Source organism: Canis lupus, chromosome 17 (assembly GCF_048164855.1).
Source record: "Canis lupus baileyi chromosome 17, mCanLup2.hap1, whole genome shotgun sequence".
NCBI lineage: Eukaryota > Metazoa > Chordata > Mammalia > Carnivora > Canidae > Canis > Canis lupus.
Genome location: NC_132854.1, coordinates 27,056,660 through 27,073,462, shown reverse-complemented (window position 1 = coordinate 27,073,462; position 16,803 = coordinate 27,056,660). Strand labels below are relative to the sequence as shown.

At 35.4% G+C, this 16,803-nt stretch overlaps 1 long non-coding RNA gene across 11 annotated transcripts in view; it reads right to left on the bottom strand.

The window, feature by feature from the left end:
• The window catches only part of LOC140607968 (uncharacterized), a 415,966-nt gene that overhangs the window by 55,184 nt on the left and 343,979 nt on the right, over nucleotides 1–16,803 (bottom strand). For 8 of the 11 annotated variants that reach the window (XR_012009889.1, XR_012009896.1, XR_012009894.1 and 5 more), the window contains one exon: nucleotides 5,754–5,886. The exons of the other annotated variants lie outside the window; for them this stretch is intronic. This is a non-coding gene — a long non-coding RNA (uncharacterized lncRNA). Of the gene's footprint in view, nucleotides 1–5,753; nucleotides 5,887–16,803 lie in introns of those variants that run through there. 11 annotated transcript variants of the gene reach the window in all.

Below are 16,803 nucleotides of genomic sequence, written 5' to 3'. Positions count from 1 at the left end.
ACCAACTCCTCAAAAAGGAAGAAAATAGTGTTTCTACTGGCAAAAGAAGATTTAGCAAAAATTTTAGAGATTCAGTCCCTGGCATAAAAGCATATGCCCATCACAATTTTCAGTGCCTCATTCCTTCCTAAACATTGGCTTTTTCATCCCTACTTAAAAAGGATGCTTTCACCTCCAGTTTATAATTACATGTTCCTCACATTTTGAGCTCTCATTGACAGCATCCTGCAAGCCCATAGTTTTACTAGCAGTCTGTTCAAAGAAATTTAAGCTTTCTATATAATATTCCTCAAAATTCTTCTAGCCTCTGCCCGTTACCTGATTCCAAAACCTCTCACACATTTTTAGGAACTTTTTACAGTAGCACTCCACTTCTAGGTAACAAAATATCTATTAATTTTCTATTATTTCCCAACAAATTACCATACAAGCAGTTGCTTAAAGCAACATGGATTTATTGTGTCAAGGTTGCTGTGAATCAGGAGTCTGAACATAGATTAACTGGATCCTCTGATTAGAGTCTCATCAGGCAGAAATAAGGTCGCCCTTGGGCCTGCTTTCCTATCTGAGACTCAGGTCCTCTCCTAGCTTATTTGGATTGTTGGAAAAGTTAATTTCCTTTGGTTGTAGGAATGAGCTCCCTATTCTCTTATTTGTTGTTCACCAGGACTATCCTCAGCTACTAAGACTTTCAGCAGTTCTTTCCATAGCATTGCAGTTTGCTCCTTCAAGGTCAGCAGACAAATTTTCTGTTTCACCTTGTTTTAGGAAAATTTAGTTAGCAAATTAGATCAAGCCCACCCAGTATAATGTCCTTTTGATTATTTAAAGGCCAACTGATTAGGAAATTAATCAAGAGAATGATATCCTATTATATTCACAACTTCTGCATTCATGTAAGGAGGAGGGATTATAAAAGTTATGAGCAGCAAAAGGCAGGAATCTTATTGACCATCTTAGAATTTTGCTTATGACACCCAGTGAACAAGAAAATATCAACAAAACATTATATTTATCTTTATGAAATGTCTAAGACAGCAACTTATTGATCCTCCGAAGTTTTATTTCCCATAGATATTTAATATAGGTGTCTACAGGTGATAATTTAATTGCTTTGCCACGTCATGCCATAGACTACCAATGGCCATTTTACCATAGGAAACAGTGTCATTAATTTTTTTTAAAATTACTTATTCATAAGAGACACACAGAGAGAGAGGCAGAGACATAGAGAAGAAGACTCCATGCAGGGGATCTGATGTGGGACTCAATCCTGGGACTCCAGGACTACGCGCTGGGCCAATGGCAGGCACTAAACCTCTGAGCCATCCAGGGATCCCCCATTAATGTTTTTAAATACAATCAGGTAGAAACCACATCCAGATAGCCCAGACCCAATTTAAAGAACCCATCATCAAGATCCTGTTCCTGTGAAATCTACTTATTTTTCTAAAAATTAAGGTTTATTCAGAAAGAAGCAAAACCATCCTGAATGAAATAGTATACAAGATTTAGCATAGTGTTTAGGTTTTCTGCATTTTGGGAATTAGTAGAAGAATATTTGCCATTCATTACCCTGGTCCAAGATTTGAGAAGATGACGGAGTAAATCCGAGGACAACTAGAGAAACTACAGTTCTAGGTGGTGATCAAATACATTAGACCAATGCCAACAAGATGGCCAAACACATTAGTGACATGTGCAAACTGTCATGGTGACTGGCAACCTCCTCCTCCAATCTTCACACTCTAAAAATATGCCTCCTATTTCACTTCTTTCTTCACTCCCTCATAGAAATTTATCCTGTCATTGACACTAACCTAGGGCCATACAGTAAAATAATTCTGAGCAATGCAGTTGTGGCCTAACAAAACTGACTCAGTCAGTAATAAACCCCACAATTTACAAAATTATAGCTACCAGAGATACAAAGAAGTAGCATGCAAACCTTTCTTAAAACATCACATTTTGTCAGATAAGTAAAAATCTACAGATATTGTACTTCAATGCATTTTTATAATACCAGGAATGTGAAATCAAGCAGTGGGACACTATTTTAGCTACGTCACTTTTCAAAGTAAACAGATTTGCATAATGCATAATTTTACAGTTCATTTTACTAATATAGAGCCAGTTTTTACATTACAGTATTTTGTGGTTCTGTTTTATTTTTTTTTAATTTATTTGTTGAGGCAGTTAAATTTTGATTTGACATTTCAAAATTCCTGACATATTGGGCAATGTTATAATAAGTCATGATAGAGACAATTAACATCTTAATTATAAAAATCAAGGTCCATCTCTTCTATGGTAGTACTTGATCCTTTGTTACAGGCTATAATTTACTTGTCCTTTAACACAATTTACAGGTTTCTCAGAACAGTAGTACTCCAAAATCATATAGGTGCTTTTATGGGTGCAGTCTGAACTTCACGAATTTTACATACTGCTTTGCTTCTTTAGAGTAGTTTTTTTCCTTAGTTAACTTTTGTTGGCATATCTTATTTTTTAAAACCAAGTTTCACATTTCTTTTTTGTGGGGACTATGTAGCCTCTTCTTTTAGATTCTACATGCTTCCTGTTTCTCCCATCCCCACCCTGGCCTAAGACAATGCTGGAAGATACCAATAACTTAATCGATGTTTCCTTGACTTGAGCATTCCCAGCAATGTTTTTATATTTGCAACAAACTATGTAGCTTCCAGCCTGAACGTTTATATACATTTGAGAAAAAAATTATTGACTTTAAAATAACCTCACCCTTCACAAATCATTTAAATAATGAGGTTTCTCAAAGACTATTAATCTACATGGAGAAGAGTCATAAATATTGATGAATTGTTTAATACTGTTGTTGTTAATGATTGCAATGTTCATTTTATATAAAAATTCAGTCTTTTTTCCTACATGTCATTTGGTAAAACTCTTTACTGACTGAACAGAATGTGAATGATTATCAATTCTTTTCTTGCTTTGATGTACAGTCTGTGCCTGAAGGAAGATAAACCAAAGCATACATATGTCCTCAAAGTTGTGATGCTTCTTCAGAAATGATATGAATTTGAGAGATTATGCAGATAGCATCATTCAACTAGCTTGGCTTTTCCTATTTCCTGATTTTTTTTTTTTTTGCATTAGTAAGTCTTTGTAAAGCCTATAAACCCTTGAATTGTCCACAATTATTCACCAGCTATGCATGAATTCCCATGTATCCAGGCTGAATACTGTAATTATCAGGACTGATTTTTATTGTGAAGTTATAACCACTTCATCTGTTTCTAATGTGAATCAGGCTTATAAGAACGTTATGTGCTTTGTAAATGGTAATTAGGTAAATATGAAAAAAAAAAAGAATGACTTTAAAGGGGAGGCTGTAATGGCTTTCTGGTTTAACAAATTAGATGGGTGGCTGGTTACAACTGAGTATTTATTGAAGATGTCTTTTTAAAAAAATCAAACGTCTTAACAGCCTTTATTGCTTCTTAAGTCAAAATTAGATCACTCAATTGTAAAAGTCAAGACTTTAACCTCTTTCTATCTAAGACTTAAGTACTTTCATATGAGATATATAGATATAGATTTAAATCTGTACTTGAAAAGTAAAAGATGCAAATGAGCACAGGATAGCTAAATTAACATGGAGCAGAAGCTGTATAAGGATATTTGAAAAGTAAGCATAAGGCAAAAACTTTTTGGAAAGAAAGTGCTAATTCAAGTATATACATTCAATGTTTTCTTCTTTCTGAAAATTTTGTGTATGAGCTTATGTTCATCAATGTTGCCTCATGTCTGATAATTATGGCTTGCTTATGATCTAGTAATAGTTCTCCAGAAAGTGAATATTTTTATTATTGGCATAAAATGAAGTTATACTACTATAAAGATTATAATTTGTTCAATCATCTTCCTAGAGTAGAAATATTAATTGTATTAAAAATCAATTGGCACAAGACAACTAAGCAATAAGCACTAATTTATCTACCATATACATAAATTTGACTTTTGAGGAATCCTAATTGAAGATACTTTCCCTGGTTTAATGCCTGAATGATAGACACTTTCCCAGGATAGATATTTCTGTTGCTGGATTAGATCACATTGAGTTTAAAACAAAACAAACCAAAAACAGGTTAAAATTGCATGGGAAACAAAGAAACAAAGGAAAAAACATTTTGAACAGTGTCTGACTACTAGAAATTTTCGAGTAATTGACATCTTGCATTTTTCTTATAGTGACATTTCCCTGATTCCTTGGGTAAATTTTTACCTTATCACCATGAAAGATCTTATGGGGATTATCTAAATGTAAGCTTATTCTAATGAAAGATGATATTTTTTTACAAAAGAAGAGACATTTCCCTGATTCAAATAAGTAAATTACACACACTTAGTTCTATCATGCTTTTTTTTTTTTTTTTTAGAAAGATGTTTGGTCAATACCCTTCAATTTATCAATTTATCTAATGTGTAATTATTAACTTCAATTCTTCCAAATTCTAGAGAATCTAATCACATTTAAGAAGACATGTAAATGGATTTCTTAGAATAAAAGTTGAAGATGAAGACAGATCATTAATGAGTTTATAACTAGTATACTTTTTTAAAAGTCTGATTTTATAAGGAAATAGAGCATTCGAGATTTAATCCTCAATTTCATAAACTCATGGTTTTGTTGATGGCTATTTCAGTTCAGTTTAGTGAAATAAAATGGAAGTAGCATTCTACATAAGGTAAAACATCAACTCTTTTAAATATATTAGTGTCAATTTATGTATAATGTAAAATTTAATTTTTATATTTTACCCTTTTCAGGATTTTTTTCCCCAGAAAGTTTAAGAAAATGATGTTTATTTTGTTTGACTTCGTCACATAGGCACATAACCAGCATATTTTTTCCTCTGGCCTTCTATCCCCTCTCCACGTGTTCAACCTTGTGATGTTTCTGACAGAGGGTTTGGTGACCACTGTGTTCCAGACCTTCCTCTGGTGCTGCTGCTTCCAGACCATGGAATCCCAGCTCTGTTAGAGCACGTCATGCAGGAAGTCTGCCTTCCACCGCTTCTTCATGAAGGGGGAAGTGTTTTCTCCCTTATTATTTATCTTTTCCAATCTATCATTAGCAAATCTCTCTTCTTGTCTTAACAGCTTTACTTCATCATTGTTTTCTTAATTTTCTTTATTTCTAATTGTACTCATCTTGAAGGAACTTCAATTCAAATATACTAAAATTAAAATATACTAAAACTAGAATTCTTTAGAATTAATTAACAACTAAATGCACACAGACTACAGGGGCACTTGGGTGGCTCAATAGGTTAAGTGTTCAACTTTTGGTTTCTGCTCAGGTCATGATCTCAGGGTTTGGGGATCCAACTCCGCATTGGGCTCGATACTGAGCTTGGAGCCGGCTAGGGATTCTCTTGCTCCTTCTCCCTCACCACATAACCTCCATAAACAAACAAACAAACAAATGCACATAGACTACAATTGGGGTAAAAATAATTGTATAACACCTGTAACAACATATTGCATGTGCCTCTTTGAATAGCTGGCTACTGAATGAGAAAATGCCCTTGTTCGATACATACTGGGTACTGAGTTAATCATGATTTATTTGAAATTACCTTAACATTGTACCCTGTCTTGCCTTTTAATGGAAAATGACTTCTATTTCTAAATAAACTCTAATAAATCAGTTTTAAAGCATATTCTTTCAATTTACTATTTAAAGCATATTCTTTTAATCAGTCATTCTTTCATTGCTTTAAAACCTTTGACTTAGTCCATACTCCACAGTGGAACACTGGCATGGCTCCCAAGATATAATACACAGCAAAATTAATGGTATCTTCTTCCCTCACGTAGCTTATAGTTTGATGGATGATCCTAGAATTAATTAGATAATCATACAGAGTCATGTTATAAAAGTAATATGTAAATTACTAACATTTAATTTATGATTGAAATAAAAGGCTCAACCCAGATATGACTTTTTCCATGAAGTTTTAACTGATCTCTACATTCAGGATTTCCCAGTCTTTCTTTTCAATTTTTCAAACACTTATTTATTTGAGGTTGTCACACTTAACTGCTCTCTCTACATTCAGAATTTCCCATTCTCTCTCTTTTCAATTTCTAATAAACTTATTTATTTTGTCAGATTTGATAAACAAAAAAAATAGACACTCAATTAAATTTGAATTTCAGATAAGCAACAGATATTTTTAGGGCCCCACTGCTGCTGTAACAGATTATCACTATCACAAATTACCACAAAAAATTGCAATATATAAAAATTTTCACATTATGCATGAATTGATACTAGTTTGAAATACTCAAAATGTTGCAGCTTAAAACAATCCATATTTATTATCGTACAGTTCTAGAGGTCAGAAATCCAAAAGAGGTCACTAAACTAAAATCAAGTGTCAGGAGAGCTAAGTTACTTTGGAGGCTTTAGAACGGAATGTTTTCTTTCATTTTCTAACTTCTGTATGTTGCCCACATTCCTTGGCTCACTGACCCATTTCACCTATGAAGCCAACAGTGGTGGGTTGAGTCCCAACATTGAATCACACCTAAATTGCTTCCATGAAACATGAACCATACAATATTTAGGGGTACAGGGATCCCTGGTTGGCGCAGTGGTTTGGCGCCTGCCTTTGGCCCAGGGCGCGATCTTGGAGAGCCGGGATCGAATCCCACGTCAGGCTCCCGGTGCATGGAGCCTGCTTCTCCCTCTGCCTGTGTCTCTGCCTCTCTCTCTCTCTCCCTCTCTCTGTGACTATCATAAAAAAAATAAAAAATAAAAAAAATATTTAGGGGTACATTTGAGAATAGCACACACACATATTATATGTAATATACACACATATACAGACACCTAAGGGCACATATATATAATTCACCCACCTTAATTTATGTATTGTTTGTATGTTACAACACAAATTTCTATTTCTATCCCAGTTATTTGATTAGATATACGACATTCATTTTAGAAGGGTAATGATTCTACTTATGGCAATATAATCTATCATCATGCTTGGGGTCAGAAGCAAATATACATTTTAGTTTTATTAATCAATTAATACATTGGCTCCAGGTGTCTCCATTTTTCTATGATGCTCAGACTCATTCTACTATGCTCAGAATGAATTGAAACTTAGCTATCTTAGGATGCTGTTATTCTCATTGGTTACTGATCATTTATCATTAGACACAGGGGTTGTCCTAGCTCAACAGTAGAAATACCTCATCATGTATGATGATGACCCACTTTATATTCTAGGAGTCCTTGAAAGTAAAAATAGAGAGTAAAAATATCTCAAAAATATAACACTTAAAAAGTGCTAGGTACTAAGCATGTAACTTTTTTAAAACATTTATTCCCTGATTTATTTTTAACTTTTTATTTATCTTGATGGCCTGGGGAAGGCATCTTCATCTTTTTAGATCTCGTGGGCTCTGACATCTTACTCCAGTCCTGATTCTGGGGTCAAGACCTTATAGGTGTATCTATAACTGCTTCATTATTTTTCTGGTTACAGAATATTTCACCCTAAGTATGTTCCAATCTCTTATGATGGATGTATAGTTTGTTTTCTGTCTTTTACTGTTAACAAAGAGATGATGCCTTTTCTCATTTGTGCCTCATGTGTGAGCATGTTTTATAAATTGTGCCCCATGTGTGAGCATGTTTTATAAATTCCCAGCAGTAAGCACATGATTTTTAAATTTAATCCTAAGAAGATTCAAGGAGATATTATATATGTCCCATTTCCCAAAAGACAAATATGGAACATTAAAATTGTTTCCTGAAGGTCTTAACTGTAAGGATTCAAAGTTCCTTACCATTGGGACATTTTATCCAAGGAATTATTGGAATTACATACATCACACCACCTCTCAAATAGAAATTTATTGAGGAAAACCTGGCTGATAGTATGACCTTTGGCCTATATAATTCAAATTGAAAGACTCCTTCCTCATGTTGCCACTGAGCACATTAGCATCCTATTATCTTTACAAGGTTAATTTAATGGACTGTGATGCATATTGAAGAATACTTCTGAGTTCCCTCAAAGTCACCGTATTAGAATTTCTAACTGTTCATTAGCCATATACATAATAGAAGTGGTCTAGAGTCAATGACTTTCTGTTATGCTCCTTCTAAAACTGATCTTAAAATTGCACATACTGAATTGTAAATTCAGTATAAATTTTGTAATAAAATGTTATTTTATAATAAAAATACACATGTGTAAATGAAAAAAATATATATATTTTTTCATTTATCAGTTACTAAATTCATTCATGGCTAAGTTATTTATTGGGTTAAGACACTGAATCAGAAAATGGTCCTTTTGTCTTTCTCTGAGTATTCAGGTTTAGAAATGCTTTACTTAAAATGTAAGAAATTTCCAGTAAGTTTCCAGGCTGCAGAGATACATTATTTATGTTAACAAACTGGAAAGAGTTCATTTGCTTTAATATTTATAAGGGAGATCAATGAGACATACAATGCAGTATTACTCAGCTCTAAAACCACTACAAAACATAGATTCAATTAATGTAATGTTAACCAAAGAATACAGTCAGCAATTCATAAATAAATAATTGTAATAAATGTCCAGATTTTTAAGACTCTTAGGAATACCCTACCAAAGCCAGCCATTAAGCAATGTATCCTGCTACCTCAATCTATTAAAAAATGTAATTTTAAGGAAAATTACATGCAGTCTTGCTCAGAGGAGATTACATATTTTAAAGCTATATTGGTTTTTTAAGCCTTTGAAGATAATAAGAAGGTTCATTAGGCTATTACCTTTGAGTTACTTAAAATATTGAATAACCTCAGAATGATCTGATTCAAGAAAGGTTTAATTGGCTTAAGTTATGTCATGCCTTTTAAATAAAATATTTTGTGAGATATTCATAAAAATATTAATTACCAAAGCATGTTTACCATAGATAAATTGGCAAACAATTTGGGAATAAAAATGTTTGTAAATAAAATATCTGAATCAAATGAATTTAAAGGCTAGGATATTTGGAAATACAAAAAACACAACACATTTCATTCATATAAAACTTTAATACTGGCCAGAAAAAAATAATTTTTTCCTTTTAGTACAAGATGTGAATTAGGAATGTGTTAAACATTTATTGGCAATTAATATGAATTTTGAAAAAAAATCCAAAGGAAGTGAAAGCACTCTCTCTTATTTATTTTCAGAGTGATACAGGAATAACACCATAATCAATATTACTCAAATTTTCATGCAGTGACTTCTAAAACAGAAAGACAGTAATCTAGCTGTTATTCATTTCACATGCCCTGGAGCTATTTGATCAAGGACAACAGTTGCCAATCAGCATCACTTCTATGTGTTTTAATTTCCTTATTAAAAAAACTATATTAAAACATTGCAAATGAATCAGTTCATATATTGAAGTACCTGTATCAGTCAACTCAAGGGATTTTTAAGCTTTATCAAATACTTTGATCTTGATCACACTGAAATTCCTTCCAGCAATTTATGAAATGTTCATGAATTCTTGGATGAAGCCCAAAGTAAGTTATCTAAGTTAACTTATTTTGGGGAATTCTTTGTAAAGTTTCATGCTAGTAGGCTTTTGCAAAAAATACTAATTTGTTAATTACCACTTAAAATGTTAAGCATAATAATTAAGTATAATAGTCAGATGAGAATAACCAAATTTTTAAAATTCAGTGAGAAATGTTGTATATATTCTTCCATACTTGAGCCTAGCAAGTTATCTCTCTCCTTGAAATTATGAATTTTCAGGAGAGAGTATTCATTGTCCCTTCTGATTATAAAATAGTGTCATAATAGAAATTAAGTTTTCTATTGCTGCTGATAATTTTTATTGGTTCTAAATTATTCCAAGTGGCAAAATTATTTTCATTGGTTTACTGACTTAGGAAAGCTCAATTGATAGCTCAAATCATGAAGCAAATTGCTTTTGATTTTTCAGATGCTGAATAATTCAACATATTTTCTTAGTAAAAAGAACAGTAGAAATAAAGTAAGCAGCTATGCACTAGAGACAGTTTTAACCACACAGTCTCCAAAAATGAAGACATTTGTATGCCTATGAAGGCACTGATTAAGCAGCCCATCTCTGTTGTAATTGGGGTATATAAAATAAATGTAAATGCTGGTAACATATGAAAATTCACTTATTCTGGCAACGATTGAAAGACAAAGAAAACACAGAATACTTAACTTAAAAAGAAAAGAATTCACAGAGGAAAGGTTGTTTCTATATTCATTCAATTGCTCTTCATCAGCCTTTCCTATAGGCCAGATGTCTGTCTACTCAACACATCTATTATCTCCTAATATCAGACACCAGGGAGACTCTGTATATTCAAAGCTTACACGTTGCAGTATAAAGCACTAAATATTTACTATTTGTTTGTTATTGTGTATTTGGATCTGTATCATTGTTTCAAAGCCATATGACTAGCAATATTTGTTTGGCGTGGGGGAAAACGCACTGCAGTTCTTGTAATTTCTATCATGAGAAAAAAAGGGCAAAAGGTAACATATATTTGTTAAAGTAGTTTAGTGAAAACTGTTTCATTTAGCCCTTTGGTTCTTTTAAAGTTGATTTGAGGTCTTTTGCAATTAGATTGCAAAGTTTAATGAAGTCAGAAGGGAAAAAAAAGTGTTCAATAGGAAGCTAGCAAGTAAGAATGCCCAGTCAATAAAAGAAGAAAAACAACAATAATAAAACCAAGAAATAAGAGATGAAATTCTGAAAATAATCGGGTCCATAAAAATTTCTAGGACAAAATAAAATTCACACAGTACATGAAAGTTAAGGGTTACATAAATGCTTTCTTAATTAGGCATCCTACCTTAATATAAGGACAATAATGACACTGACCAGGCTAGCTCCTCTTAGCAATGAAATATCTTGACATATTTCTCAAGTTAGTGTTCTTTTTTTTAAAGCGTTTATTTATTTATTCATAAGAGACACAGAAAGAGAGAGCCAGAGACATAGGCAGAGAGATAAGCAGGCTCCATGCAGGGAGCCCGATGTGGGACTCAATACCGGGACTCCAGGATCATGTCCTGGGTCAAAAGCAGACACTCCACCACTGAGCCACCCAGGCATCCCTCAAGTTAGTGTTCTTACAATAAGACAACATTTATTTAAAATTACAGAGATACTAACAAATGACTCAGTGTGTCGGTCTAACTCATTCAATCATTGTATAGTCTATTTTTCAAAGTAGATACAGAATTTATTCATAAACATATATATGTACACACACATAAAACTATGTAGAAAATCAGAAGTCATCATAATGATAATCTGGTATGATTAAGAAGTCAGTTAATAATATCAATATAATTTTTCTATTCAAAAATATTTCCCATGAGACACGGTACAGAGCTCTGGGGATAAACTGTCTTAACCATCTGTACAATGTAAAACTGATATAATGAAATTTGTCCTCAGTGTAAGCTACTTCTTTTTTTTTTTTTTTTTCAAACACACGAGGGTTTATTCACAAGCTGGAGCCTGGGTCCAAGTGCACCCGACACAGCGGATCAGGGACCCAGACCCCGAGACTAAGAGGCGTAGCAGCTTTATAGGGGCCAGTGGCCCATGGGATGCGCAGAAAGTTGCACAGTCAGGTCGGTCCACAGCAGGTGGCTGATTGAATTACACCTTACCCTATAGTATCCATTTGAGCTGGCCTATTACTTTGGTCAGAATTGGCGCGCAGTTTGGCGGGCACAAGGCGGGGTTACATTGTTATTAGCCGATTAGGGTGTGCCCAGCGGCTTGCCTAGGGTGGGGCAGCGCCTTAAGCAAAAAGCAGGTTATGTGGGGGTCATACAGGAGGTGGTGGGTGTAGCCCAAAATGGGAGTTAGTCCTGCTCTGCTTGTCCAGGGGTAGGGGATTTTTGATAAATTTCCTGAGTCCCACATTTCTCCCTTTTTCAGAGGATCCTATGCAGGACCTAATCATGGGTCCAGGTTGCTCTTAGAGTGAGCCAGGGGGAATGATTAAACCAGGATTCGAACCAACCTTGTTGCTGTTCTTGCTCCCATTTATATTCCAGCGACGAAGCAACATTCTACGTTTAAGGCAGCACATAACCCCCGCCCCCCACCACACACACCCTTTGTTGTAAGAAGACTAAGTCTAATCCCCTTCTATTTTTTTATTTTTTTATGATAGTCACAGAGAGAGAGAGAGAGAGAGAGAGAGAGAGAGGCAGAGACACAGGCAGGGGGAGAAGCAGGCTCCATGCACCGGGAGCCCAACGTGGGATTCGATCCCGGGTCTCCAGGATCGCGCCCTGGGCCAAAGGCAGGCGCCAAACCGCTGCGCCACCCAGGGATATCTAATCCCCTTCTATTTTGAAGGACAACCTCAGACTAGGGAGTCTTGGAGGTGCGAAAATAAGTGAGAACGGCGCAGTCTTAGCTTTAGGGGATTGTCCTTGTCCGGTTGGCTTTTCCATTCTGGAACAAAGTCCTTGAGAAAGGCATGTGGCTCAGCTGCCGGACGTGGGTGTAGTGGACCCAGGGAGTAATCCCGTCGACCTGGAGAGCGGTGGGAGTGGTCAGGATCACGGTGTAGGGTCCCTTCCAGCGAGGTTGAAGTGTCCAGTGTTGGTATCTCCCCACGTACACCCAGTCACCCGGCCGATATCGAGGGGGGTCCGGGGGTGGCCCAGTCTCATAGAGGGCCCTCAGCTTAGGCCACACCACCGTGAAACCCTCCGGATGGGGTCCTGGAGGTTTCTTGGATCCTGGACGAGCCCCCAAATGTTGTGCCCAAGATTGCGAATCCGAGAAACCACGAAGGAGCGGACACCGATGCAAACACACGAGGGTTTATTCACAAGCTGGAGCTTGGGTCCAAGTGCACCCGACACAGCGGAGCAGGGACCTGGACCAGTGTAAGCTACTTCTATAGACAAACTCTACCACATGGCTGGGTATCTGAAGTGAAATATAATCAATTTCTTTAATTCAAAAAATAGAATGATAGCTTTTCCATCTTTATATTTGGACTAGAAGCCATATATGTCTCATTTGCCTAGGGACATGATGTTGAGCTAACTGTTTTGAGTTCCTGCCAAAAGCTCCATTTTCAAAATTATATTTGATAGTCCATGAAAAATGCTAAAAATTCATTGTTGTAGGTTTTAAGCTTTTTTCTTCATATTTGAAGTTTGTCTACAAAGAGCATACCTGTTTTCCAGAGACACTTTAAAACTCTTTTACAAAAGAAATCCAAAGCTATCATGACCTAATGTAGATTTTTTTTTAATTGCTACACATTTAAAATGAAAATATTTTCACTGCCTCACTAAAGCCAGTGGGGACATCTTAGCCCTGTGCTCTCCCACTGCCTTGGCAGATGCTTGCATTCCACAGTGAGGGACACTCATTGATCACCTGGCTCTGGTGGGCAGATTGAGGTACATTTCTGAGCCCCAAAGGGACTGACAGAGAGACTGTTCTCGGCAGTCTACCACCCCCCAGGCATTGTATAGCCTGCAGACAGAAACAAATTCCTAGTCTTCCTGTGGAAAAAAAAAAAAAAAAGTCCTATTTACTGTTCTGGAGCTTCAGAACACATCTAGAGGTGATGGAGGTACTCTTAGAGAACATAGGTGAAGGTTGTCATCTTTGTTCTCTCCCATGGTCTTGCTATTGTTCATGGTACCTCCCAGAAAGGAGTTTATCTGAAGCCCATTTCCATATCTAATAAGGTGCTGATATCCAAAATATATAAAGAACTCATATAACTCAAAAGCAAAATACAAATAATCCAAATGGAAAATGAACAGAGAATATGAATTGGTAGTTTTTCAACAAAAGCATGCAGCTTGCCATATGGCACATGAAAAGATGCTTAACATCACTAATCACTAGGGGAATGCAAATCAAAACCACACCTCTTACCTGTTAAAATGGCTATTATCAAAAAGACATGAAATAACAAGTGTTGGTAAAGATGTGGAGAAAATGGAACCTTCTTGCACTGTTAGTGAAATATAAACTGGGGTAGCCATTATGGAAAACAATATAGAGTTTCCTGAAAAATATTAATAATAAAGCTATCATATGATCTAGTAATTCCACTTCTGAGTATTTATCCAAAGAATATAAAACATTAATTTAAAAAGATACATGCACCCTTGTGCTCATTGCAGCATTATTTATGATATCCAAGATACAGAAATAACCTAAGTGCCCTGATAGATGAATGGATAAAGAAAATGTAGTAAAGGGGTGCCTGGTTGGCTCAGCTTGTTGAGCATCAGGTCTGACTCTTGAGTTGGGCTCAGGTCATGATCTCAGGTTCGTGTGATTGAGCCCTGTGTTGGGCTCTGCGCTCAGCACAGAGTCTACCTGTCCCTCTCTTTCTGTTACACCCCTGTTACACCTGCTCTCTCTTTCTCTATGAAATAGATAAATAAACAACATCTTAAAAAAAAAAAGAAGAAGATGGTATTTACCATGGTAAATATACACGGTTGGATAATACTCAGCTACAAAAATAATGAAATCTTGCTATTTGTTAACATAGATGGACCTTGAGAATATTATACTAAGGAAATAAGTCAAACAGAGAAAGACAAGTACCATATGATTTCACTTAAATGTGGAATCCAAAAAGCTAACAAACAAAATACAACTAAACCAAAACCAAATTCATAAACCAGAGAACAGAGTGATGATTGCTGAGGGAGAGGCGAGGTTGCAAAATGGGTGAAAGGGATCAAGAAGTACAAATTTCTGATTATAAATAAATGTCATGAGTATGTAGTGTACAGCCTGGTGACTATAGTCAATAATATTGTATTGCATATTTAAAACTTGATAAGAGAGTAAATCTTAAAAGCTCTTACCACAAGAAAAAAAATGATAACTCTGATGATAGATGGTAACTAGACGTTTTGGTGATCATTTTTCAGTGTCTACAAATACTGAATCATGTTGCACACATGAAATGAATATAATATTATATGTCAATTTTACCATAATTTTAAAAAGTAGCTTTAGCTTCACAATTGAAGATATTGTCTATTGTCAGATTCAATGACAATGTCATTGAATAAAAAAAGGATTCATATGATACATTCCTTTAAATACTGGTATTAGTCTATTGTTTTACCTCTAAGAAGACTTAAAGAATTAACTATGAGTAGTCAATAAGAATTTTCTATTTATTATTTTTTTCCTTATGCATGACTCCAATAAATCTCCAAGTTAAATATAATATTTGATTGCACTAACAAGATTATCTTCAGTCTGTACATAAATACAGATAGGAAGACACTGTATTTAACAATTAGGTAAATGCATTATGTAATGAATAGTATGAGTTATTGTGTTCTTTCAAAAATAACTAATGAAAAAAAATATTTCCCCATAGAACTCAGAATATGTTGCCTCAGTATCTTAGCAATTCATAAAATATATTACAAAGGAGTCATTTTCAAGCTGTATTTTTAAAGCACTTAGGGCATTTCAAATAAATTGTAGTCCAATATTGCTGACATTCAGGATGAAATGGGAATGGGGAAAATTTAAAGTGAGGGAGTTAAGAAGGGATAATCACTCATGGGCCACAATGTGAAAAGCTTTATATGGGAAGATAGAAGGCAAACTGCTATCCCCAAGACTGGAGAGACAGACAGGAAAATCCTAGGGTTATGTCTTACCAGAGCAGAAGTAGGAGAGGAAACCACTGCAGAAATCAGCACAGGAAGAAAACCAGAACTGTAATCTACAAATTGCTGGAGGATCAGGGAGGACAAATTAGAGAGTTATAAACTCCAGGTGGGCTCAGCCTTAAGAAGATTCCAGCAATATTGTGAGATGAACCTTCAGGAGCTGGACCAGATTTCCATAGTAAGTATCAGAACAAAGTGCCCCCTTCTGGTAGGTAGAGGAGAAAAGGAACCATCGTGAAATACGAAAGAGCTCTCTGTATTTGACAAAATCTGCCCTCAGAGAAACTAGTTAACCATAGCCTAACCTGCTGGGTATTACCAGAGCCTAACTGGCCTGCGGGGGCAGAAGGTGTAAGGGCAATCTCTGTACCTACCCTCAGTTTTGCTGTAAATATTAAACTCTTCTAAAAAAAATGAAGTCTTTATAAAATGAAAACCACCACCTGGGTGTAAGATTAGAAAATGTGCATTTTAGGGTCCTGGGTAGCTCAGTTGGGTAGGTGTCTGCTCAGGTTATGATCTCAGGGTCTGGGATCAAGCCCTGCATGGGGCTAGCTAGCTCTGTTCAGGGAGGAGTCTGCTCTTCTCCCTCTACCCCTTCCCCACTGCTTGTGATCTTTCTCTCTCTAGCTCATATTCTCTTTCAAATAAATAAATAAAATCTTTTAAAAAATGAAAAGAAAATGTGCATTTTATTATATAGATTAGTATTTAGAAGATACTACTTTTTCAGAATACAAAAATATACTTCTTTGAGGAAGTCAAGCAATGCAAAAATTATATATTAATGGAAACTTTTGGACCCCACTATCTACAAAATGGCAGATTAGAGAGTCTGAAGACCTTCCTTAGAAAGAAAGGTTTGATGGGGGGTATAATAAACATAAATAAAATATATTTGCATTCACAGGCTTGTGATAAATCAAAAGGCTAAAAGGAGGAGGTATGATTCCACTTTGAAAAACTAGTGCTAAAGTCGACAGTATGTTAAGGGCACACAGTGATACCAAGAATATAGAGCTTCTTTTTGTGAAAGTCTGGCCAGGATTCAGAAGGC